This window comes from Oculina patagonica, chromosome 11 (assembly GCF_052425735.1).
Source record: "Oculina patagonica isolate OP01 chromosome 11, crgOcupat, whole genome shotgun sequence".
NCBI classification, from domain to species: domain Eukaryota; kingdom Metazoa; phylum Cnidaria; class Anthozoa; order Scleractinia; family Oculinidae; genus Oculina; species Oculina patagonica.
Genome location: NC_135768.1, coordinates 2738518 through 2765889, shown reverse-complemented (window position 1 = coordinate 2765889; position 27372 = coordinate 2738518). Strand labels below are relative to the sequence as shown.

Here is a 27372-nt window from a genome sequence, read left to right as displayed (position 1 = left end):
GGTTTAACATTCACTTTATATTTTTGCAAAAAGAAAGATCGAATATGGGAATGTTTAAATTGCATCCTACTCGGTAGGTTCGCAGATTATTGTTCTCCTCGTTGAAAACTGAAACGGTTTTTGCAAGTTTAAAGTTAAGGATATCCTTGCCAATTTTGTGCCAGCAATCGCTTTTTCTCCCACTAGCAAAGTGGAATTGTAAGGATACTCTAGCAATTTTATCTATAGAATTTTTTCAAAGTTCCAATAGAATTGTCTTCTTCCTGAAATTCCTTCATGTTTGGTCGCATTCCCAAAAATAATACTCGTGATAATCACAAGTTTCGTTTTCAACTTCTCTCTCGTCACGAAACCTAAATAAATGATGTTTCGCTTATTTTTTTTCTTCAGAGAGACAGTACTTTGGTGATTTAACATTTAAAATTATTTAGTCGAACACAAATTAGTTTTTAATACCCAGCGCTTTAGTCTTTAAACCAGCAACTAACACCTTCGAATTCAGTGTAAAAGCATTAAAATTCATTTCTCCAACATGTCAACCGTTGACAAAGGAAGAAGTCCAAAATTTCATTTTATTTTGGAAAATTAAAACTAAAAAAACTGAAATGAAATCTAAGGGTAGAGAATTTTATTTTCGAACGGGTGACTTTAACATTGACAGATATTTATTGATAGTTTTCAAAGAGAATAATATAAAATAAACTCGTCAGTAAAGTTCACACAAGCAAGGAATACAAGCTGGTCTTCAGTCTTCTTATTTCAACGTTGGTTTGGTGAGTATACAACTTGCCTTATATTGTATGCCTTTTACAATCTTTTAACTAAATAAATAGAGTAATTTCTTTAGCCTGGCAGAAGATCTATACATACAATTAGCTGTTGTAAGTTACATGTAAATTGCTGTTGTGAAGTCCAGGAATAAGCTCATGGTAATAGCTTATTCAAATATTCACTCATTCCAGCGTTTAACTAAGTTCCAATTTATCCAGAAGGCTCCACAGTTTGCACTTCCAAGATGAGTTTTGATCTCATCAGGAAAGGGGAGTTGCGAGACATATAATGCTACGATATGTCATAAAATTGCTTCTATTTCATTTTGGCAGTGCATCAGCCTGAATTTTTTTTCTGTTGTGCATTGCAAAAATACAAGTAGGCTAAAAAATTTGTAGATTCGTGCCTACGGGTAAGATAGCTACGTCCCTTTGCTACTCTGAAGTAATAAATTTATTGTAAATTTAACGTTACTTTTCCTTTCATCGTCTTACAAATCAAAATATTTCTAAGAACAAGGTAACAAACGCAAAAGAATTCCACCGACGAAAATTTTTTATAGTGCGTCTCTGTGTTTCCAATTGCCTCCTTAAATCCACAAGATGAAAATTTAAAGAGAACGCGAAGGGTTTTGGAATGCTTATTTGCCCAACCCCGCCTTTTCACAGTGCCTGCGCGTTCATTTGCAACGCTCGTTACAAAGCATTTGCGTATTCCTACATTTCCTTTTTCTTTGTTTATATTTTAGTCACAAGACTCACAGAAGAAGCCGTCATGAACAACATAGACGAAATTATACAAGCCATAGCTATAGGCTTAGCTGTTGCCACTTTCCTTCTTAACACCGGTCGTGCTATAAAAGCTATCGAGTTATGCAAGGAAAGCTTGGTTTTGCATAGTGATAAAGCAGTGAGCATAGAGAAGCAATTTGGCAAAATAATTTCAGAACAAATCTATAAAACAATGTTCAAATCGTATTTTCGTATCCACGATAACACAAATGCAATAACATACGGAAGGAAACTCCTCAACATCTACCGCGAGCATGGTGAGGCAGTCAACGAAGGGAGGCTAAGCATAGTCTTGGCAACGATTTATTTGAGGCAAAACAAGTATGTTGAGGCGAAAGAACTTTATGAGAGAGCAGTCACTATCATGAAAGAAACTGGCGACAAAAAAGGCGAGGCAATCGCTTCTGGAAACCTTGGACTTGTGTTTTATTCTCTCGGTGAATATGTCAAAGCTAAAGAATATCACGAGAAAGCACTTGCGATCAACATGGAAATTGGTGACAGAAACGGAGAAGCAACAAATTACGGAAACCTAGGAGCTGTGTTTCAGTCTCTTGGTGAATATGTCAAAGCTAAAGAATATCACGAGAAAGCACTTGCGATCAATATGGAAATTGGTGACAGAAACGGAGAAGCAACAAATTACGGAAACCTAGGAACTGTGTTTCAATCTCTCGGTGAATATGTCAAAGCTAAAGAATATCACGAGAAAGCACTTGCGATCAACATAGAAATTGGTGACAGAAACGGAGAAGCAGCAAATTACGGAAACCTAGGAGCTGTGTTTCAGTCTCTCGGTGAATATGTCAAAGCTAAAGAATATCACGAGAAAGCACTTGCGATCAACATGGAAATTGGTGACAGAAACGGAGAAGCAACAAATTACGGAAACCTAGGAACTGTGTTTCAATCTCTCGGTGAATATGTCAAAGCTAAAGAATATCACGAGAAAGCACTTGCGATCAACATGGAAATTGGTGACAGAAACGGAGAAGCAGCAAATTACGGAAACCTAGGAGCTGTGTTTCAGTCTCTCGGTGAATATGTCAAAGCTAAAGAATATCACGAGAAAGCACTTGCGGTCAAAATGGAAATTGGTGACAGAAACGGAGAAGCAACAAATTACGGAAACCTAGGAGCTGTGTTTCAATCTCTCGGTGAATATGTCAAAGCTAAAGAATATCACGAGAAAGCACTTGCGGTCAAAATGGAAATTGGTTACAGAAACGGAGAAGCAACAAATTACGGAAACCTAGGATTAGTGTTTCAATCTCTCGGTGAATATGTCAAAGCTAAAGAATATCACGAGAAAGCACTTGCGATCAACATGGAAATTGGTGACAGAAACAGAGAAGCAACAAATTACGGAAACCTAGGAGCTGTGTTTCAATCTCTCGGTGAATATGTCAAAGCTAAAGAATATCACGAGAAAGCACTTGCGATCAACATGGAAATTGGTGACAGACACGGAGAAGCAACAAATTACGGAAACCTAGGAGCTGTGTTTCAATCTCTCGGTGAATATGTCAAAGCTAAAGAATATCACGAGAAAGCACTTGCGATCAACATGGAAATTGGTGACAGAAACGGAGAAGCAACAAATTACGGAAACCTAGGAGCTGTGTTTCAATCTCTCGGTGAATATGTCAAAGCTAAAGAATATCACGAGAAAGCACTTGCGATCAACATGGAAATTGGTGACAGAAACGGAGAAGCATCAAATTACGGAAACCTAGGAGCTGTGTTTCAATCTCTCGGTGAATATGTCAAAGCTAAAGAATATCACGAGAAAGCACTTGCGATCAACATGGAAATTGGTGACAGAAACAGAGAAGCAAAAATTACGGAAACCTAGGATTAGTGTTTCAATCTCTCGGTGAATATGTCAAAGCTAAAGAATATTACGAGAAAGCACTTGCGATCAACATGGAAATTGGTGACAGAAACGGAGAAGCAAAAATTACGGAAACCTAGGAACTGTGTTTGAATCTCTCGGTGAATATGTCAAAGCTAAAGAATATCACGAGAAAGCACTTGCGATCAATATGGAAATTGGTGACAGAAACGGAGAAGCATCAAATTACGGAAACCTAGGAACTGTGTTTCAGTCTCTCGGTGAATATGTCAAAGCTAAAGAATATCACGAGAAAGCACTTGCGATCAACATGGAAATTGGTGACAGAAACGGAGAAGCAACAAATTACGGAAACCTAGGAGCTGTGTTTCAATCTCTCGGTGAATATGTCAAAGCTAAAGAATATCACGAGAAAGCGCTTGCGATCAACAAGGAAATTGGTGACAGAAACGGAGAAGCAGCAAATTACCGAAACCTAGGAACTGTGTTTCAATCTCTCGGTGAATATGTCAAAGCTAAAGAATATTACGAGAAAGCACTTGCGATCAGTATCGAAATTGGTGACAGAAACGGAGAAGCAACAGATTTGGCAAACCTTGGAGGTGTGTTTCAATCTCTTGTAAAATACAGAAAGAGTAAACAGTGTCTTGATAAAGCACTCGCGATCCAAATTAAAATTGGCAACAGGGCAGGAGAAGCAGACTGTTATGGATACCTAGGAGATCATTTTCTAGCTCTTGGTGATCGTGACAAGCCTAAAGAATATTTTGAGAAAGCACACGCGATTGCAGTTGAAATTGGTAACAAAAATACTGAAGCATCTATGTGCATGAAACTAGGAGGGCTGTTTCAATCGCTCAGTGGATATGTTGCGGCTGAAGAATATCTTGAGAAGGCACTTTCAATAAGTAAAGATGTAAGGGCCGGTGATATTGAGTTTCACTGCTATTGTTTGCTTTCACTTACGAAGATTTCACAAGGAAAGATTGAGGAAGCTTTATCCTATCTGTTTAAAAGTATTAAAAAATGCGAAGAGTTGCGAGGTTTTAATGCAGAGAGTGATCAAATCAAGATATCGTTTGCAGACATGCATGTTTTTCCCTACCTGCAGCTCAGTGCATTGCTTTGTAACGCTGGAAATTTTAACGATGCTCTTTGTGCTGTAGAGCTGGGACGGGCTAGAGCCCTAGCAGACTTGATGGCAACTCAGTACTCTGTTGAAACACACATATCAGCTAACCCGCAGTCATGGATTGGCATTGAAAATGTCATCAAGAAGGAAAGAAACTGCACATGTCTATACATTTCTTACACTGATACACAAGTGTGGTTGTGGATTCTCAAGACAAGCGGAGCCATTCATTTCCGACACATTACAGTTGATAAAAAGACTCTTCATACCAGACTAGCAAAGATTGCTACAAATTTGGATGAATTTTTTGCTTTCATGGCTTATAGCTTCCGCAGCTTTGGCATTCTACCCGAAGAGCTTTGCGAAGATCGATCCTTGAATGACATTGAGCCGGAACCTGATTCTTCTCAGGAAGAGAAAATCGCAGCTTTGCGACAAGGAAAGGATGAGGATGATCCCAACCCAAGTCTAACTTTGTTTCACGAAATGCTCATCGATCCTGTGTCCGACTTACTAAGAGAGCCTGAAATCATCATTGTTCCTGATCGCCGCTTGTACCGTGTTCCATTTCCAGCTTTACTCGATAAAAAGGGAAAGTTTTTATCAGAGACTTTCAGGATCCGCGTCGTTCCTTCTTTAAAGACTCTCAAGCTCATTCAGGACAGTCCTGCAGACTATCACAGTCAGACTGGTGTTCTGATAGTGGGTGATCCCAAAGTTGGTGATGTAATTTACTGCGGAAGCCTCAACAGAAAGTTTGTGCCATTGTCTGGTGCAAGAAAGGAAGCAGAGATGATTGGACGACTGCTGGGCGTTCAACCTTTGCTAGGTCAGCACGCAACGAAACAGGCGGTACTTGAAATGATCAGTTCAGCGAGTCTGATACATTTGGCTGCACATGGAAATGTTGAAAGAGGAGAAATTGCCCTTGCCCCTCTACGCCCTACTACTGGAATTCCACAAGAAGAAGACTACCTTTTGAAAGTGTCTGACATTTCACAAATTCAACTGCAAGCTAAACTGGTTGTGCTTAGCTGTTGTCACAGCGGCCGTGGACAAATTAGAGCTGAGGGAGTTGTTGGAATCGGTCGTGCGTTCTTAGGCTCCGGTGCACGCTCAGTATTGGTGGCACTGTGGGCTCTGGAAGACAGTGCAACATTGCAGTTGATGAGTCGTTTCTACGAGCACCTTGTTCGTGGGGAAAGTGCCAGTGAGTCTCTTCACGAGGCCATGAAGTGGATGAGAGATAACGGCTATTCTGATGTGAAGCAGTGGGCACCGTTCATGCTGATTGGAGATAACGTGACCTTTGACTTTGGAAAATAGAGGTAAGTTTAAAATTGCGAAGAAAAAACTGATTCACAACAAAACTTTATCTTTTTTTATTAACAAATGAAAATAAACAAATTTGCAATCAAAATTTTACAGTAAAATTTTAGAACATTTTACAGTGAGAGGCTACATGGCAATAGGTTTCGAATTCCTACTGTTGGGTCATTTCTTTAAAGGACAATTCTATTTTTTGAAGTGGTCAGATCTTTTAACAGTTTCCTTTCTTCTTCTTGGCCTTTTGTCGTTTAGATTTTTGTGATGAAATTTAAGTCGGATTGAAACTTGCAGTTAAACTACAGGAATACACTAAAAGGAAAATTTGTTACATAATGTTTAGGAATTTTTTTGTTCTAATTTCTAAAATTCTGGTTTGTCTTTTTTGTTTTCATTTGTAGGATGAATAGATCATATCAATGGACTCCATAGAGACAGAAAGCAAGCAAAGGAACTGACAAACGTTTTCCGAGTTCAGTGTAAAATAACACAGACATCGTTGATTTTCACAATTGTCTGTTCAAGACATAATTGTTCATTTCTTTGAAGCAGCAGAAAACGTTTTTTGTTGCTGTTTCTAAATGATTTTTCAGGTATTTTGTTTCCACGAGAATAATCACAAATTTCTTGTAAGAAAGCGTGGATCACTCGAATTTCAAAGTTAATAGTTTTTGTATTTTTGCGTTTTTGCTTATTTTGACAAATTAACAGGTTACATTACAGATTTGAATAAATTTTTTAACAAGCAATTAGACGGCGATTTTCGAAAAGAGAATTTACATTTTAATTATCAAAATAAACGAGTGAATTTCCTTTCTTTTTCGCTGTGTTTCTAAGTTATACTGAGTAGAAATAGAAAACCTTTTTCTGTGTTTCTATCGAGTTATGAGAGAAACACTGGTAAAACTTTGGGAGAACTTGAAAAAGCCGTGGAAATACTCGCCTGCAACTCGTTTTTCAGAATGCATTCTCGGCTTTCTTCCAAACGTCCACTCATGTTTGCTTTATAGAAACACGGAAAATCTTTTCTACGTTTCCTTAGTTACTGAAAAACAGTCGAACTTGGTTTTAAAAACGTTTTGTACAATACACTGCTTCTAAAGTTTATCAGAGTGAAAGAAAAAAACTCAATAGCTTAGTTTTATATGTAAAGAGGCTTCTTGCCTGTAGCTTTGTTTTTTAAAAAGGACAAAAGCTGACATTTAATTTAGAAGTTAATCTGTAACTCGCATTTACTCTTCTCTACAGATAATTTGCTTTTAAGGAAAGCAAGGAAGGCTTCAAAATAGTTGTGTTCTTCCTCTTTTGAGGTGGAGTAGATGTAATATTTGGCAATTACAAACAGAGGTTTCAAATAGATGGGGGATTTACCCCGTTTTGAATTTGTGCTCAGTGAATCGAAATTTCATTTTAAGATTACCAAGAGGTCTCTTTGATTGATTGCTTGACATCAGCGGCTTTGAATAAAACAGATTGCACTTTCGAGATTCTGTAGACAAGAAATCGAAAATGGAGAGTATCAATGAATGTGAGTTCAACTTTAGGGGTATCAAATGGTCTTTGCGAGCATTTGCGAGCATGCGAGCACAGCGTTTTTCTTTGCGAGCACGAGCATTGACAACAATTAGCCTTGCGAGCAACGAGCACTTTTCAAAAACCTACCTCCACTAAAAACCGAGCATGCGAACACTTGTAAAAATGTGCGAGCACGAGCAAACGAGCACCCACTAAAAATTTGCGAGCATTGCGAGCACTGCGACATTTTGAGGGACCATTCTTGACTCCTAACTTTGAGCGCTGATAAGATGATAATATCTACAAAAAGAACAACTTCACACTGGAAACTAAGCGAAATCATTAGTCTATTTTTCCTAGCTCGACTAAAGGGAATAATAACAATGTTATCCTGTAGAATGAGATGGTAAAGAATTAAAGACGAACGAAAAACTAAGTAGTAATGTACTACACTCTGAGGCAAATTTGCCTTAGAGATGTAGTACATCACTACTTCCAGTGCTGGATACAAAATATGGGACAAAAATGGATTCAAATATTGGAATCAAATATTAGAATCAAAAACTGAAATTCAAACCCTAGAAAACCAAGCCTGTAAAACCAAGCCTGTAAAACCAACCCTTAAAAACCCTTGGTTCAAAATAAAAAAAAAACTTCTTATACTCTTTTTAAAAAATTTTGGAAGTGCGTTTAAATCAAGCTATGGATTCTAGCTATGGATTCAAGCGGAGCTTTTCTTTTTTATTTTATAAAATAAAATAAAAGAGAAATCTTGTTCATATAAAATCTTATTTTATATGATCAATTATATTTATTTGTTTGTGGTATTTGGCTTAATATAGTTCTTATATTCTTTTTTTTATTTTTTATGCGTGATTATATGCTATTATTTTCATGTATCATATCTAAAAAGCTTAGAAGACCGTTATCTATTTTGATATCAGTGGAATTTCCACTTAAATTGCCTAATTTGTCTAGTGTTGCTTGTTTTGCCAATTGCCAAATAACACCACCTGTTTGTTTTTGTACGATGTTTTTACTTAATTTGATGTCAACCCCTTTTTTCATTTCTTTGTGTTTATTGAACCTTTTCTTTGTTGTCGTATTGACCATAAGTATATCAATACCATTGAACTGGTCACAAGGAATATGAATGGATACTGCTTCTTTGTTCTTATAAGCATTTCTTATACTTCGTTTTTGCTCCGGTGATAATTCAACTTGAATCTCGTGCAATTCAATCATGTATTATACTATACTATAATAATATATTTTATTTTTATGTGTAATTTTATTAATTTATTAACTGAAAATATAAAAAAGCTGGAATTATTATTGAGTGATATGAATGATACTGTTAATATAATAAAGAATATGTAAATTTATGTTATAGTATTGTTAATGCTTTTTTCCATATAGATAAAAGCATTATTTAATAATTAAACCCTTAAGCCCATCTGATGCCATATATTACTATTATTACATATTACTTTATATATTTTTTGTTTATAGTGCGTTTAAATATGTTGTAAATCTTTCATTGGAATCCAGCTGTTAAAGTCATCACTGTATCCCTTCCATTTGACAAGAGCCTGTTTCTTTTTGTAGTCTCTACGGATCACTTTATCAATTCTGAATACATCCTGTTTTGCTTTTAATAATTCAGGTTCATAAAAGCTTCCTTGTATGTCTTCATTTCTGAGGTCTTTCAATTTGTATGTAATGGGATTAGTATGTTGGATCTTAGTAATTACGAACATTTCTTCACTCCAATTCGGTGTATAACCCTTATCGAAAACAATTCGTTTATACTTAGATATTCGGACCTTGTCACCAACCTTAAATTTTGGTTTAGCTGATAATGGCTCCATATCACCGTATAGGTTAAAGTAAACAGTTCCTTCATTCTTTTTCTTTGAAGCTTCTATGGGTGTCATTTTGATAGAGCTATGTTTTGTATTATTATATTCTTTTACTATTTTTGGTAGCATTTCAAGATACTGTGTATTACCTTGAATAGTAAACTGTTTGTACATTTTATTTTTCAAAGTTCTATTAAATCTCTCAATAACAACAGCTTTACCTTCATTAAAAGTGGAATACATGTTAATATCATTTTGCTTTAGCCATTCCTTGAATGTTTTGTTATAAAATTCAGATCCCTTATCGACCCAGACATATTCAGGTTTACGCTTGTCATTAATGACAATATTGTTGAAAGCGTTAGTTATTGATGCACCTTTCTTATCTTTCAATTGTATAGCCCAAGCGAATTTACTGAATACGTCAATTATAGTCAATAGATATTTATAACCTTTATTCCATTTTGAAAGTTTATCCATAAAAACTAAATCAGCAGACCATATGTCGTCAATTCCATTTGATATTACTCTTCTAGTTTTAAATTTTCGTCTGATTGGTTTATGTAACTCATCGGCTAATTGTTGAGACCAATCATTTTTACTCAACGCCGTTTTCCGTTTTTTGGCTTCCTTTTCTGTTTAACACCAAGTCCGATTGTCTTTTTTCCTTTAATTAAAGCTTGAACTGCTGTAGTGCCCCATGGACGATCTTTGAATGCTATTTTTGATATTTTCTTAAGCATAAGATCATCTGCCTTATGTTTATCAGCTAGTGATTTTGAATTACTGTAATCAATATCATGCTGTTGGCATATGCTATCAAGATTGTTTATTGGATCTCTATATTTAGGATCATTAGAAGCCAATCGTTCTTTTAATTTAGTACCAGGACCACAATAATTATACTTTTTGCCTGTAGGTGTTCTCATGTGTAGTTCTCCAAGTTTTGATAAGTGTTTTTGAATATCAAGACCCTTACCCTTTTTATAGTAATCAACATTGTCTTTTACACCTTTGAGAGCTTGCCCTGCTAAAAGTCTTGCCATTGAAGCAAAGCTAGGTGATGGAGTTACGAAATTTGATGCTACATAGGCTATTTTATCAACAGTAGAAGGGCCTTTATAACGTGCAAGAGCCCCACCTTTTATGAATTTACTCTTCTTTTTACCGCAAATATAACAATTTGATTTTTCCATAAGACGGCCATTCTTTGCTTTGACTTTTTTAGAATTCATTGACTCAGTATTCTTTTTACATGAAACACAGTATGATTTACACATATATATATATATATATACATTAGATATTTAATCACAGTATGTGTTTCGCCATTTTTTAGATTTCTTATCCCAAATAGTACCAGAGCATGAAGGATCTTGGTGTTCACTTGGAGATGTCCAGAATTTCTTTGAGAATAATCCGGTTTTCGTGTTGAAGGCACCTTTTGCGATGTCTCCACTCCAGAATCTATCTAATGTTTCCTTTTTTGTACTCGGACTAATGTAACCAATAAGATCCTGAATTTGTGCAAACCCGGGTATTTTTTGGCCGATCTTTTTGTTGATCGTCTGTCCGACATTACCCCCTCGTGTCTTTTTTTCACTAACAAAACGAGTTTTAGTAATACCACAAGAAGCGCATTTCGATTTGAGCATTAAACGATTGTTTTTTGTTCTCACATATATTTCAGAGCTAGGAACTGAATTAGTTTGTATTTTTTCACGTACGCAAAACGATTTTACCATTTTATATATAATATGATTACATATTTTTGAAATAATTGCTTATAAAACGTTCATTGTACATCGTATCAGACATTGATAATGGCATTAATATATCGTGATACTTTTTATCGTACACCAATGCTTGATGCAGGAAATAAAGACAATAATAGCCACAAAGAACTGATTTGATATGTTGATAATGTGTGTTGTTATATATTATTTCTTTTATACCATCTTTTTTAGCTCTCAATAAAAATTCCTGAGGGTAACTTAATCCAAAACTGTCAAAATATAACAAAGTATTTTTCCTTTTACCATTAATACAACAAGTCCAATGAGTACCAACACCTTCATAGCTGTCTAAATTAATGATACATGGGCTATGTTTTTTAGGCATGTGTTCATCTCTGCTGTATATCCCTGTGATATTAATATTTAAATACTTACACCATCTCATTAGATCATTGTTACTTAGAGCTTTTTTGATAAATGTAGGTTTTTTTACTTTTTTTTTGGTTTCAAGATCTTTTTTTTTGGAAGCACCAATCCACCTGTTCTAAGAAATTTATCATATTCACCCCAGGAACCGATGAATGGTGGCGGTCTGTAAGATAATGCATCTCTCTTATTTGGTAGTTTGATTTTACCACCGTTTTTTGATCTTTGTTTCCTAATGTTTGGTGATGGATAATAAGGGTATTCTATTTGCATACCGGACCCTCCTTTATCAGGAGTGACTTGTATTCCTTTTCCAATTACCTTTCGCATTTTACTTATTTGTGCTTTAGATAAACTCAATGTAATGCCTTTACCTTCACTTTTTACTTTATTATGCCGTGTTATTTGTCTTTTTGTAAGGTATAACTCAGTATTACCCTTCTTTTTTATCTGATTCTTGTTAATTAATAAACTGATTTCACTTGAATTTTTGATTGCTCTGGCAAGCTTTTTTATTTGACCTTCTGAAAGAGGAATATATGTTGAAATATATTTTGTGCTCATAGTCTTGCTCTATATATAATAGTGTTAGATTAAATATTACATAAAAATAAGTTCATTTCCAATTTTGTCAATTACAATTTTTTCTTCATAAAGAACTACAGCGTATATCATATAATCGTCAGTAGCTTGTACATTCAATCTGTAATGAAACAATAACTGTTTTGGATCATCAGTAACCGATTCCTTATGATTTCGTAAATCAAAATATATTATCGGAAATAATTCAGAGTAATTCTGTAAATTTAACTGCACTCCTGTATTATAGTCAGAGGTTCTGTATGCATATTCAAGAATGTCATTATATAATCTTGGTTTGTAATCACAATCATACTCTAGTTCTGGAGTAAAAAACGAAGTACCAAGTTGCAAACGGCAAGTGGAAAGTTTACATGCATCATCACCCGCATTTATTTTAAAAGTATCAAAAATAAAGGGATTTTGTAATTCATTATTTGACTTGTTTCTTTGCAGATAAACAAAAACATGCTTTGGATTTTTAATAGCAGGAGTAATTTGATATATTCCGGATATTGCTGTTGTTGGTGATGAATGCTTAATAAACTCTCTTAAATATGTCCATTTTGTTGCTGTTAAAAAACTACTATTCACTAATTTTTGTCCTGCTGATGTAAAGTTCAAACGTGGTAACCATAACTGAAAATCTAAAACAACATATCGTGTTTCATCACCCCCAACTCTGTAAATAAACTCTCTATCATCATTTAGTGTTATGTTTAGTTCGATTTGCATAGGTGGTATCATTTTATCTCGTAGTTCTTGAAAAATGGAAAACCTATTCAACGGAATACAAGCATATACGTCTTTTGATTCTGCGCACAATTCAGCTCTTTTAATAGCACCTACTTTTGGAGCTTCACTCATATCATCCTCTAATACTGCTCTATCGTCGAGATACCAATTAAAATTGGTGGCAACTGTACGACTGAAGTCATCAGAAAATTCAAGCAATCCTTTTACAAAAGAAATTTTATGTAGGTCATTACCATCATATACTTTTTTACCTGAGGAAGTTATCATAATGTGATTTATAATACTGGTACTATCATTTATCGTTGAGGTTAAAACAGGGGTAGCTAAAACACTGGCGATAATATTTGCTCCATCTGCTTTTTTCTGAAGTTTGTATTTGACGATAAAGTATCCGTTATACCAATCGAACCATGAAGAGCGATCGGTCATATTGAATATATACCCTGTTTTTTCCTGATATAAGCCATTTGCCGGCTGAATAATAGGTGTTTGCAGATTGAATCTGAGATAATCAACTTTTTCAACATTTTCTATGCTTCTGAAACTCATTTATATTATTAGATTATATAATTTACTTCAATTGTGCTAATCGTTTCAAAATAAGATCCCCAGCTTTTTCACTTCTATTTAACACGGTTTTTAAACTTTTCTTTTGTGCTTTGATTATTGGTGATTTATTGATATCTTTTATCATTTTTTTAGAATATTGTCCGATATTTGATAAATCATTAGTTATTAAACCTGATCCTTTATGGCGATATTGATATAAACCTTTTTTAGGGTTATAAAATTTTGACCATTCGTATACTTGATTCATTTTATATTATTAGTTTAGATTAATTCACCTCTTTGATAACGATATGAAACGCCGTATCGATTTCATTTAAATCAATGGGACGATTATACGAATCGGTTATATATATTCGAATTGAATCAATGCTATTTTTATTAATTGGAGAAAATTTCAATCTTCTCGGTTCAAGAGTGAAAGGAAATGACCTACGAATTCCTTGTGCTATAATACTAAAACAAAATAAAACGTCTCTTGATTCATCTGTCAAGGATCTTTTAGTCAAATCGCAATGAATACATATCATATCAACGCTCCTTGTTAAATCAGGTATTTTGTCACTTATATTACTCCCTGAAGTTAAAATTTTCTTTTCAAAACCCAGAATCAAATTAAAGTCTGATACAGATAGATCTAATTCATAATTTTGCTTTATGGTTATTATTGTTCTAAATAATGATAAATCAAACGTAACTGAAAATGGATAATCATCACCATCTTTACCAGTTGTATTTTTTAAAAAAGTATCAATGTCTGTATATGAAAACATTCCATTAGGAAATTCAATATTTTTAAAACTTGTATCACTACCAACGGTTTTTCGATATCTTATTTTATTGTTACCGAATGAGGCTGAAAGGTTATACCACGAATATGTCATACTGATTATTTCGTCCAACGCCATTTCATAATTTTTATTTGGATCTAGGAATAAAGGCTGGTCAAGATAAATTGTAAAATCATGTGCTTTCTGATTATAATTATTGGCTTGTCTTTTCGCCCTGAATGAACTAAGTATTAAATGCTTTTCCATTATATATATTTAAATTAGATAAAATAGTTGTTATAAATTTTTTCATATAGACGCTTTGTAATTCTTTTCACTCTTAACAGTTCATCCAATATTGTAATACCTTGGTTTTTTAATTCATAACTCGTATTCCCAGCGTTAATGCTTCCGCAAATTATATCCAATTTTTCAATAAGTTTTTCAGGGTCTCTGTAATAAATAGCCTTATAATTATGGGCTAGACCACTGCCTTCCCATTCATCTTCTTCTCTATCAGAATCAGGCGCTGTCTCCCTCCTAATACCCTCTATCTTATCAAATAATGCTTTTTCTATAGCTGGTTTTTTCTTATATTTAGTTTTACGGGGGGTCTTTTTTAATTTTTTTGATTTTTCCTGTAAATCCGAAGCTGAGAAAGGAACCCGTTTGTACTCCATACGTTGCATTTTTTGCTTTGTTAATAACAACTGGTTTTCAATATTGTTAATTTGTTTTGTAAAATCTTCATCTATTTCCAACAGGTCATTATATGATTTTCCTTTGTATTTACCAGATTTGATCATATTTTTACCACTTTTTTTTAGTTTGCCTAATAAAGCACTTACCTGACGCCTTTTTTCGGCGAGAGATTCTCTTTGACGATCTAACTTCTTTTGATCAGCACTTGTATCCCATTTTTTTCTCTTTCGTTCTATTGAGGGTGGTAAATCAAAATCAGGCATTTCATCTTCATCTTCTGTTTGAGCTTCATCAATGGCTGGCGGTGGATCAAAATCGGGCATTTCATATTCATCTTCATCTTCTGTTTGAGTTTCATTAATTGGTGGCGGGGGTAGATAATTTGGCATTTCATCTTCATCCTCATCTTCATCAATTGGAAATTCTGGAAGAGGGTCAAGCTCTTTTAACCCTTTATTATTCAACTTTTTAGTTGCTTCAATTTGTGTATCGAGACGAGATGTTACTGGTTTAAACATTTTTGCAAATTTGATTTGTCCTAATTCATCTGCCAATTTTGAAGACATTATTTGATTATTAATATTCTTGATTTGATTTTCAACTTCTTCTTTTTGATTAGCAATTTTTTGCCAAGCTAATAGACTCATTTATATATATTAGTGTAGATTATTATCAATCTTTCATCAGTCTTCCAGAAGTCTTTCATCAGTCTTTCATCAGTCTTCCAGAAGTCTTTCATCGGTCTTTCATCAGTCTTTCATCAGTCTTTCATCAGTCTTCCAGAAGTCTTTCATATTATATAACTGATATATATAATATGAAAATACCAAATTATGACACTGAAGACGATATAGTCTCGAACTTTAAACAAGTATACGATTTCATGCCAAATCAATGTTTTCGTATGCTACTTTGCGCTCCGAGTAATATGGGAAAGACTAATACTTTAATGCATATGATTTACAATTTATTATATTTCGATAAAATATATTTATATGCAAAAAATTTAGACCAGTCTAAATACCAGAATCTTATCAATGTGTTCCAACCAATAAGCGATGAAGCTGGTTATAACATTATTGAAGCTAGTAACGACCAAATAATTCCTGTTTCTAAACTAAATGATGATAATCAAAAGCTCGTGATATTTGACGATTATGTTTGTGATAAAAATCAAAAACCATTAATCGATTATTTTATACAAGGGAGACATAAAAACTGTAGCGTGATATATTTGTCTCAAAGCTATTTTAAAACGAAAAAAGACATAAGACTTAACTGTTCGCATTTCTGTATTTACGAATTCCCAAGTGCTAATGAGAGGGCACTGATATGCCGTGAAAACAGTATTCCAAAAGAGCTATACGAGCAAGCAACTAAAGACCAATTCAGCTTTTTATATATTGATAAACCACGTAAATTCATAACAAAAAATTTCGATGAGAAGATTTAATCTAACATATTAACAGAAAATGGGGTACATTAATGACGAAAATGATTTTATGCATACCAAATATTCTCAAAGTGCAAAACCTGCAATTGGTTTTAAACAACTGGGAGCTGATTTCGATATGGATAACAAAAAGATATTCAGGTTAAATACACAAGCTGATGTAGCTATCGATGCTGATTACGATTCATATGCTCTTGATTTGTCTTCAGGGTGTCAACAAAGGATATCTTAAATTGAATTGTTTGACAAAAGATGTTGCTGGAAACGATTTCGATGCCAACCAAGCAACGATAAACAACAGTGCACCGTACTATGATGGATTGTACCAAAAAACAAGTCTAGTATCGAAAGAATACGTTGATTTAATGGAAACCAACCTTGAACAAAAAATAGATAGTAAAATACAAAATAAAGCTGATCTAGATACCCACGATGAACAAACGTTTAACAGCATAATAAATGTTCCGAATTTTGATCAAGGATACAGCAATATGTCAAACGTAATGAATAAAGAATATATTGACTCCAGAGACGCGCTTAATAAAACATATGCCGACAATACTTTTCTAACAAAGAAAACAGGTGCTATTTTGGCTAATACCCTTCAGAGCAAGGCTTCCAAAATATATGTCGACAGTACTTTTTTAACGAAGGTTGTTGGTAATGGTTTAGCTCAGAACATACAAAATAGGCTCAATATTCACGGTAGTAACATGATGCAGGCAAATCTCGATATGGGTGGGTATAATATAACCCATCTAAAAAACCCAACCAATGATACAGACGCTGTAAACAAAAAATACATGCTTGATCATGTTGGTGAAAGTCATGTTCAATCAGCTAATGGTGAAAATAAATTTAAATATATAATGGATGATCCCAATGCACAAGTGAGTGAAGAAGATGATGTCGAATTGGGGAATGTTGTAACCTTTCAAAATTCACCACATAAGGTAAATAAAAAGGTTGTTGACATGAAATTATTGCTTGATAGTTCTAAAGGCTATTACAGTTCAAGAATTGGACTAAATCTGTATTTATTGACCAATGATCAATATACTGCTGTTCTTGAGATTATGTGGGGTAGTGATGATATTGACCCTGACAGTTTGGAAATATATGGCACATCATCCATAGAAACTATTCATAACGTTAGCAGAAAAACGTTCAAAACACAAAAATATGTCAGATTGATATGCCAATTCACAAAAAGTCAAAGCATCGGAAACAATTACTTGTATCTCGATTTAGTCATGAAAAATAAAACAGGAAGCTCTTATGCCCCTAAACTTCAGACATATTTCACTGTTTATGGAATATCTGGTCATCAATCCAATGTCGAACCAAGTATTTATGATCAAATATATTATATAGCTAATGACCAAATTAATTTCAACACAGCCATCAATATGGATAATAAAGCTATTTATGGCGTTTTAGAGGGAAATAGTGATAGCCAAGCCGTCAATTATAAACAACTGAATAGCTTCAATGATAATCTTAAGGCCTATCTTGAAACAAAAATATTATCACTCCAACCCAAAAGTTATTATAATGAAGTGTTTGAATACTTTTTTGATTTATTAGATGTATCGAATTTTACCATGTCAGATAGCAACGGCAGTGTTGTTTCTGGCTTAGGTAGTAATCTCGTTTTTCAACCTACTAAATTGTTAACAGAATTTGAACCAAAAGGGGGCTTTATAGGTGTTTTCGTAATTAATTTAAATGAAAATATCACTGAATCCAATGACTACACTGTATATATATCATTTAAAAATGACTATAAACTCGGTGATAATAAAAGAATTAAAATAGAATTAGGCAACGAGGGTAGCTTTCATTTCCCATGGATAAAAGTAGAGAATAATAAATTAGCACTTGAATATGATTTAGATTCATATACAGAGCAAATCAGAGATGTTTATATAACTAAATTTTTAAACCTCTGGTATACTAAAATAGGGAATCAATTTAGAATCGCTGTTTGCAATAATGTTATGAGTATTGATCAAACATTTTCTGGGTTTAATATCAATACATCTAGCATTAAAATTTCTTCAGATTACTTTGTACAAAGAATCGGTTTTAGTAACACAGCAATGTCAGTGAATAGTCGAGAGTATCACAAAGTCCAATTTTTAGATAAAACAATGGGTATATTCTTCGAATAAATTATCTAACTCACTATTATATGAAAACTGCAGATTTAATACATGAGATGCTGAAAACTATTGAACGGTTGATTAAAAATATCAGAAAATTATACAACAGATTTAAAAATAGAAAGAAAACATTGTCTAATCAATAATATATGACAAAACAACGCAAAAATATATTCGAATGGAACCATATTAGTGACAAGTTAAATCAAGCGCAAATTCAAGAATTAAAAGAATACTACAGAGTATACCATAAGAAGTGTTGGTGTTATAAAAAAGCTACAAAAAGCTTTAGAAGGCTGAAATTAATAGGCAATTCGCTGGCTATTTTATTCGCTTCAGGAGGCATAGTATCGTCCATTTCAACTGGTGGTATCAGCCTGATTGCAATCAGCACGGGAGCTTTATTGATACAAGGTTGGCTTCAACATCAAAATCTCGATTTGAAAATTCAAAATTGTATATATGCAACCCAATCCTATATGCATATACTTAACACACTAAAATTTATTTTGCGAACGGGTGAATTCGACCTATCCAATATCCTAATAACGATGAAAAACACCGATGACTACATAAGTGATAACAGCCCGATTATAGATAATTATATGGTAAAATATGATAAAATTTTTACTTTATAAGGCGCAATATCTCTGCATTTTTCAATTCTAAAATATTTGCCCAATATCGATTATAAAATTCAAGCGTTTTTCTCGATTCAGTAACACAGATAAAATTGTATGGTATACCGAGCATTTTAAACAGCTGTCTTATAATATATTTCGTTGAGATCATCCTCTTTCTTCTTTTATTTATAGATGGAAGAATAGTACCGATCTCATGAAACACTTTGTAAATCTTATCGCGCTGATTATGAGACAATTGAACTCCATTTTTAATACATAAATCGTTTAAAACATTTTCAATATGGTATTTACGATGATAGATGCTTTTACGCCATATTTTGTGTCTGTTCTCGTAAAAATCAAAATACTCGCTAACATATTTATAATTCTGAGTCCCGCAATTTTGGCATACTTTCATATATGCATCTTCCAAAATATCAGGTTTATCACAGCAATGATCAACAACTTTATAGCCTGTATATAATAACTCATTGCAAAAAATACAAGAACCCTCACCCATTATTTTTAAATCGCTATGTATCACAAAACATCTCATATATAAATATATTTATATAAAGATGGTTCAAGGCAATAGAATTAAGTTATGAAGACTATCATCGAGTTTGTCTCTGTTTGCATGCATTGTTATATCGTCTAAAATGCAATTATGGAAATACTCGTAATTGAATACGCAACGCATATAAACTTTTTGAGTAAAGTTTACTCAAAAAGTTTATAATAAAAAAAATTCTTACTCATGACCTTGGAAAGTAATAATGACTCATTTTACTGGGAAATCCCCTATAGTTGCTTGGCAGAGTAAGACATCTTCACAAAAATATTTCACAAAATGAATAATGTTTTTACAAAATATTTCACAATTGTGTAGCAAAATGTGCCCCGCCCCCAGCCAGAAGGCGAAGTTTTTGATCTAATATTAGCTTCAAGGATGTTCTGAATACACCAAATTTTATTAATGAAGGCTATATCATTCGAGCTTTCATCAGCTTCTGGCAGGTGTTTGATATTTAATGTAATATCACTCATTCTATATATATTAATAAAGAAAATAATTATCTGTTTATATCTAAACGCACTATAAAAAACATATAAAGAATTATATATATAGTATATAATAAATGGGAAGGAACAAAATTTATACAACCGAAAAAGACCGATTAGAAGCTATTACTAGATCAAAAACGAAATACATGCTTAATAAGCCTTGGTATTGTGATATTTGTGAATATCACACTTGCCTTGCAGGAAAATGGAGTCACATGAGAACTAAAAAACACATTAAAAATGCTGTCATTAAAGGTATTCAAGAAGATAATCGGTTCAATATTATACCTGATGAATAACATATAAAGAAAAATTATATAATTATATATTGTATAGCACAGTATATATAAATTGCTGTTTTCTGTTGCCTGAGGTGACCAAAAATATATTATTTCTGGTTATCTTTAAACGCACCAAAAATCTTAAAAATAATTTTTACTATAAAGGACTTAAAGGTTTGGTGATTTTATATAGTACACAAAAATGACACAAAAAAATATCTCAACTAATAGTAAAATGAACTCTAAAATAACGATAAAAGACATTGATAACGAGAAAAAACCGATACGGTTAATTTCATCCGAGATTGACGGTATCATATATAATATCCATCCCAAATACGATCTGTTTGCATCTGATAAGGAAGGAAATATCATCAATACAATGACTCATAATTATTTAAAAGGCCAACATACCGAGGCTGGATTTCGAATAAATGTAAAAGCTTTCGGAGATCAGACGTACACACCTGTTTTAGTACAAAACTTTGTATATGAATGCTTTAATGGCCCCATTCCAAAAGGTATGCGTGTTACTCATATTGATAAAAACGACAATAATAACGCATTAAGTAATTTAAAGCTTATACCATCGCAAAAAGAAATCCAGCCTATAAATTTAAAACTAACCCCAAAGAAGGTGTATTCAAAACCCAACACCCCACGTAAAATAGTAACAAAGAAGACAAACCTATCTTATTTAAATACTCATGAACCTATAAACAAATCTAAACCAAAAGGAAAAACTAATGACAATCTTAAACAACTATCAAATAGTTACCTGAGTGATGCTAAGAAAATAGGATATACGTGGATGGATCTTGTAAAAAAGGCAACAAGACAAAAAGTAATCAATAAAATTCAAAAATATAAGACCGATAAGACCTTAAACAGGACACTCAATGAATTTAATTTCGATGACAGTATTTTTGATTCAACATACAATGACCAACCTCTATTCAAAATAACGGAAATCGGAAATACAGCGAATAAAAAATTCAATGCTTATACCAATGAATTCAAAATAAATGTACGAAAAAATTTCATAAACAATAAAAATGATGTTTTCAGTGTATTTGAAAAAATGGTTGAAATGACAATAAAGAAAAGACAGTTAAAAGGTAATGATAGATTCAGATTGGTAATTTCAAATGATGAATTAGATCATCCTATCTCAACAAAATTGTTAAAAGTTTCTGATTTCAAGTTAAATCAACTTTCAGATGTAATCAATACGTTAGAGTATAAAGAAATAGATTTAGAAAATTGCAAAATAATCATTCAATCTGTCAAAATACCGGCAGGCAAAGGTCGGTTATATTTATCTAAGCAAACTGTGAATAGGAAACAGTGTATTATCACAATCAAAAATGATGACACAATATGTTTAGCAAGGGGAATTGTTACAGCTTATGCTAATTTACACCCTGAGAATTACACTACAACTCAGTTGAAAGATGGCTTTAATAAATCACGGAAACTACAAGAAATTCAAGCCAAAGAACTTCATAATAATGCAAATGTTGAAATTAACGAGTATGGCAATACTTTAGAAGATGTAAATACCTTTGCATCGTATTTAGATATTGAGATTAACATTATCGATTCTGAGCAGTTTAATGAAATCATATATACAGCTAATAATGGTAAAATTGACAAAATTTATTTATACAAAACACGGAATCATTTTGATGTCATAAAATCAATGACAGCTTTCTAAATGTAGCATATTACTGTCATAGTTGCAAAAAAGCTTATACAAGACGTGATAAACACAAATGCCCCCAAAAATGCCTTTCTTGCTTCAAATATTTCCCAAATGGAGATAAATGTGACGGCAAAGACATTACATGTAAGCAATGCAATCGTGTATTTCATGGTGACAGCTGTTTCAAAAACCATACAAGAAATCGATCTAAAAAAGATGGTGATGAATCAGTATGTAGCAGTGTAGCAAAATGTTCAAAATGCAATCAAATAATACTAAAACCTTATATTAAAATACATAAATGTGGTTTCAAAATGTGTAATAATTGCAATAAATATTGTGAAAGCAAACATAAATGTTTCATGAAAAAAATCAAATGCAATGGAGGAAATTGTATAAAAGATAGCAAAAAGCCTTGCAGATCAAATAAAAGCATTCCTAAAAAAGATTATTGCCACTCATGTAGAACATATAATGAAAATTATTTATTTTTTGATTTCGAATGTGTACAAAACACTGGAACACATGAAGTTAATTTAGCTATCGGCCATGATTTCAATGGTAATGAATCAATCTTCAATGATATTAATAGTTTTTGTAGTGGTATTCTTAATGAAAAATATAAAGGATACACACTTCTGGCTCACAATTCCAAAGGGTACGACTCCCATTTTATTCTTAAATGGTGTATTGATAATGGTTTTAAACCTTACTGTATTTACAATGGTGCAAAAATCATGATGATGGAAATAGCACAGTTAAGGATCAAAATAATCGACAGTTTAAATTTTATTCAACAACCATTATCATCGTTTCCTAAAACGTTTGGTTTAAACCAGTTGAAAAAAGGGTATTTCCCACATTATTTTAACAAAAAATGTAATCAAAACTATTTCGGTAATATGCCTTCTAAGAAGCATTATGGGTATAATCAAATGAAAAACAATGATAGACAGAAATTTTTACAATGGTATGACGATCGTGTTAATGAAAATTATGTTTTCGATTTCAAAAAAGAATTAATTGAATACTGTAGGTCAGATGTTGATATATTAAGAAGATGTATGTTAAAATTCAGACAAGATTTCATAAACCAAGAAAATATTGATCCACTAAAATACATCACAATAGCCGGTGTTTGTTTGGCTATTTATAGAGGGAATTATATGCCTAAAAATACCATAGCTGTGATTGATAATGTTGTTCAAACAGAAAACCATAGTGCAGTTAGTATTGCATGGCTTGATTACATAAGTAATAAAAATAAAATTAAAATTCAACATGCCTTGGAAGGTGGTGAAAAAGTTATCAAATGCAACAATAACAAATTAAAAGTAGATGGTTTTTGTGCATCTACAAATACTATTTATGAATTTCAAGGTTGTTTCTGGCATGGTTGTCCACATTGTTACAAACCTGATGTAATCAATAATAAGAATCAATGTGATATGGGTACTTTATATAATAAAACACAAGTTAAAAATAACAAAATAACAACTGCTGGTTACAATCTCACTGAAATGTGGGAATGTAAATTAAAAAATGATAAATGTTTCCAAAAATATTATAAAAATGATTGGAATAGAGAAGTGGTTGGCCCACTAAACCCGAGAGATGCTTTCTTTGGTGGTCGAACAAATGCTACAAAGCTACTTTATAAATTCAAAGATGATGAATACGGAAAATGCGTAGATTTTTGCTCCTTATATCCCACTGTCCAGTTCTATAAAAAATACCCCATTGGACACCCTATAAAAATTATATCACCAGAAAAATACGATAAAAAATGGTATGGACTAATAAAATGTAAAATTTTACCACCAAAAGGGTTATATCATCCTGTTTTACCAGTGAAAATCCAATGTGAAAAAGCTGAAAAGCTAATGTTCCCTCTGTGTATATCATGTGCAAAAACAAAGCAACAAGAAAGATGCCAACATAATGAAAATGAACGATCATTCATAGGCACATGGACAACCGATGAAGTCAACAAAGCCATTGAAAAAGGGTATAGAATTACAAAAATATATGAAGTTTGGCATTTTGAAAACTCATCCGACGAACTATTCAAGGGATATATAAAAAAATTTATGAAACTCAAACTTGAATCAACGAAATATAATTTTAAAAATAACAATGACGAGATGAATTTCAGAAATAAAGTCAAAAAGAATTTAGATATTGATTTAGGTGAATTAAATGAAAATTCAGGCTTACGAGCCATTGCAAAGATGTGTTTAAACAGTCTTTGGGGAAAATTTGGGCAACGAAATAACATGAATCAATGTAAATACGTAACTGACATAAATGAATTTTATCAAGTACTTCTCGACGACACAATAGATAATTTAAACATGAATTTCATAAATGAAGAAATGGTTCAAATGAGCTACACTTACAAAAATCAGTTCGTTGATAACAGCTATAATACGAATATATACATTGCATGCTTTACAACTAGCTCAGCTCGACTAATGTTATATGAAAAACTAGACTATTTAGATAAACAGGTATTATATTTTGATACAGATAGTATTGTGTATATCGAATCCCTGAATGGTAAGACAATAGAAACAGGCGATATGCTAGGCGATTTAACAGATGAGTTAGACGGTGATGTTATAAAAGGTACCTTCGTAAGCGGTGGCCCTAAAAACTACAGTTTCATATATGGCGATAATAAACAGAAATGTGTTATTAAAGGTTTTTCCCTTAATCATGAAAATTCACAAATACTAAATCACACAAATATGATTAAGATGGTTAAGGGCGATTTTAAAGAACTCACATTAGTAAATGAAAATAAGATAACCAGACAGAATAAACAAATTGTTAACAAATATGAGGAAAAGGTATACAGCTTTGGATATGACAAGCGCGCAATAAAACACATATCGGAAAGCTGTATAGAAACATATCCTTATGGATATTAATTTGACCTAGGGTTTGAGCAGAGCGAGCGATTTGATTTTTAAACGCACTAAGATCCAAGATTTTTCAATTAAACTATAAGAGATTCATGAAAAAACGCATAAAAATAAAAACATACACTATATATATAGATAAATGACAAACATGAAAATAAACATGGAAAATTTAAAGAAAATATGTTTCAAAGCAAATACATTCAAAAATATGTCTGATGACGCAATAAACACACTGAAGTATATCGTAACATTAAAAGAATTATCAAAACTCGGAGATTTGGTATATGAAAATTTAGACACTTTAGTATATTTAGATAAAAAACTAAAGGAAGATGAATATTGCAAGCCATTAACAAAATTATTAAATGAAGAAAATGAAACAAGCAAATACCTATGTAACATTTACAATGATTTAAACAGTGTATTATCCGACCTTGAAAAAGAAAAAATGAATTCAAAAATAACAAAAATCATAATCGTTTTAGAAGACAATTCACAACAGATATTCAGTACAAGAGATTTACCATGATAATAAAAACAGCATAAAACTCGGCTTCGCTTGATTTTCCAGATTGATATTTCAGTTATGATATCAAGGCTTGTTTAAACGCACTATTAATGATATAAGAAATTAATATATTGTGTTATTAATATATAACAATTGATGTTTTGGAATGATAATATTGTTAATGCCCGATACCAGAGATGGTTTACCAAAGAAGACAAAATGAAAGCTATAAGGCGCACAAAAGCCCGTTATATGCGAAATACACGATGGTTTTGTGAGCAATGTAAAAAAGAGTACAGTCTGGGTAGCAAGTGGACCCATATAAGACAATCCCATTCGAACGCAGTATAAAAAAAGTTTAAAAAAGAGTATAAGAAGTTTTTTTTTATTTTGAACCTAGGGTTGAGTTAGGCTTGGTTTTACAGGCTTGGTTTTACAGGCTTGGTTTTCTAGGGTTTGAATTTCAGTTTTTGATTCTAATATTTGATTCCAATATTTGAATCCATTTTTGTCCCCATATTTGTTCCAGTCGGCGGGCAGTAGTGATGTACTACATCTCTAAGGCAAATTTGCCTCAGAGTGTAGTACATTACTACTAAACTACCATCTAAGAACAATTTTTCGTCACCTGAAACAGGAAGTCGTAAAAGATCATCAAGTATTCACCTGAAAGTGAATTTCGTTCCAACTCTCCAATTTCGATTTAATGTCTCCATTCTTGTATGGGTCACAAACTAAAGCGATTTGTTCAAATTGACCATGGAACGTATATTGTCATGAAAGTAAACAACAAATAAACACTTTTTAAACATTATCTTGAGTCGCTGGTAATTTTTATCTGTGTTCTGTTCTGCCAAAAAAAACTGTTGGAATCAGCGTTTCAGGAAACGCTGATTTATTGACTTACTCACTGTTTGATCTTCATTTCATTTCATTTCATTATTCATTTTATTTTTTTCCATTCCAAAATTACAAAGATAAATATAAAGCAAAACAAGTAGAAGAAGAGAAATGGAAAAGGGCAGAATATAGTTAGCTAATTTGATGACCTTGTTTAACTTTAAATATTTGGAATAACTGGACATTCTTCGGGCTGACTCTTCGCGCAGACTAATCTCACGCCTGCGGCAGGCTGTTTCCCTCCCTCCCCTCCCCAAAACCGCGTTAGGGTCGAATTAGACGGTACGATTTAACCTACGATTACCGCATGCACGCGCCGCTTACGCCATTACTACAACACGAATCGCATCTTGTGAATCAGCCTACTGCATTCTTACCACAGACTCGTTCGCGTGTACAGTCGGAGGAATAAGTGCCAGTTATGTCAAATCTTCTTTGAAACACTCGAAGAGTTTCCGAATTATTTCATCCAATCAAAAACTAGCGCGAGGGCTCATGACTCCAAAAGCCGTCGCGCGTATAAACACGTCATACATGCAGTTGCTTAGGAACTTCTTGGACGAAAACCGCGTGGTTCAGTCACATCGCGGACAAGTGATGTCGCCATCAACTGGCACTTGTTGTTTAAATGGTCCTAATTCATGCCGTATTCCTATTGTAAGTTTAGTATTAAGCTTGTTGCATGCGAGAAAGTCGTATAAGGTGTAAATCGACCACGAACAAAGGCCGACTAATGTCTACAAACGTTGCGCCGCGCCCTGGGGTCGAGAATGGCCGTCTATCGTGTGTGGCATAAAATTGAACATGATTGAAGCGTTCGCAGAAACTGAACCGATTTCAACCGACCAACCCGACCGCGACCTTGTATCAAGCACATGCACGCGTCTTCGTTGAACCTATCAGCGGTTGTGCACAAAAAGGAAAGCAGACTTCGTGTACAGGCCCGTAGGAACGAAT

General features: G+C 33.2%; 1 protein-coding gene and 1 pseudogene across 2 annotated transcripts in view; one reads left to right on the top strand and one right to left on the bottom strand.

The window, feature by feature from the left end:
* The window catches only part of LOC144631097 (uncharacterized), a 56723-nt gene that overhangs the window by 5253 nt on the left and 24098 nt on the right, over nt 1–27372 (bottom strand). The window lies entirely within an intron of this gene.
* On the top strand, nt 624–26247 carry LOC144631092 (uncharacterized; annotated as a pseudogene). Its single transcript, XR_013566673.1, has 4 exons — nt 624–773; nt 1520–5877; nt 6277–7834; nt 26128–26247. The product of XR_013566673.1 is annotated as an uncharacterized LOC144631092 (transcript).